The sequence below is a fragment of the Pecten maximus genome, chromosome 17, assembly GCF_902652985.1.
Source record: "Pecten maximus chromosome 17, xPecMax1.1, whole genome shotgun sequence".
Classification (NCBI taxonomy): Eukaryota; Metazoa; Mollusca; class Bivalvia; order Pectinida; family Pectinidae; genus Pecten; species Pecten maximus.
The window spans coordinates 33,299,010-33,299,896 of record NC_047031.1 but is presented as its reverse complement, the minus strand read 5'-3'; positions in this window follow the sequence as shown (position 1 = coordinate 33,299,896).

Here is an 887-nt window from a genome sequence, read left to right as displayed (position 1 = left end):
GCAAGGGCTTATGATTTTGTCAGCTTTCCGTATGTGAAAAGAGTGAAAGATTTGACTGCACTTTAGTGGGAGTTGATGTAGGAGTGTGGCTTCTTCGCACAGTAATGTAATTGCAAATATCTGTCTCTTACAGCTCTAATCCAGGTTTTGACATCTCTGTTAATCTATATAAAGCTTCCGGTCATCTCCTATGATCTCTTTATTACTTCAGGGCTTCAGCGTTACTGACAAAATACCTGTTTGAGTTTATATACATGATCTGACAGAACATGGATACCATCATGGTGCCAGTGGGTGGACGCTGTATATCGTATCAGTGGTCATTGAAGACGTAAAACTGTTAGACAACACAGTTTGATATCGAGCACATAGACACATCCACCATTGACTTTTCTGAGACTGTAACCTAAGACAATGGAATACAGTATATTTTCAAAAGAATTTTTCTCTACTAACCTTTTATCCGAATCTACATCCTAAAACATCATTGCAACAATGAACTATATGGTGGTTCGTTAGGGCCAAATATCAAATCTCGCATTCTCGCACTCTCGACCTTAGGTCGAAAACGCGAGAATGCGAAAACGCGACGGCGAGGGAGCGAAAATGCGAGAATACGAAAGAGCGAAAACGCGAGAATGCGAAAACTCGACGGCGAAAATGCGACGGCGAACTCTCGCTGTCGCGGTTTCGCATTCTCGCTGTCAAGTTTTCGCATTCTTGCGTTTTCGACCTAAGGTCGAGAGTGCGAGAATGCGATATTATGCCTTAACGGCCGCCCTCGCACTCTCGCTTCCTCGCATATATATATATATATAACCAACGTTTTGTATATCATTATGTATGTTCCTTACGCGAGGTAGCGAGAGTGCGAGGGCGGCCGTTAA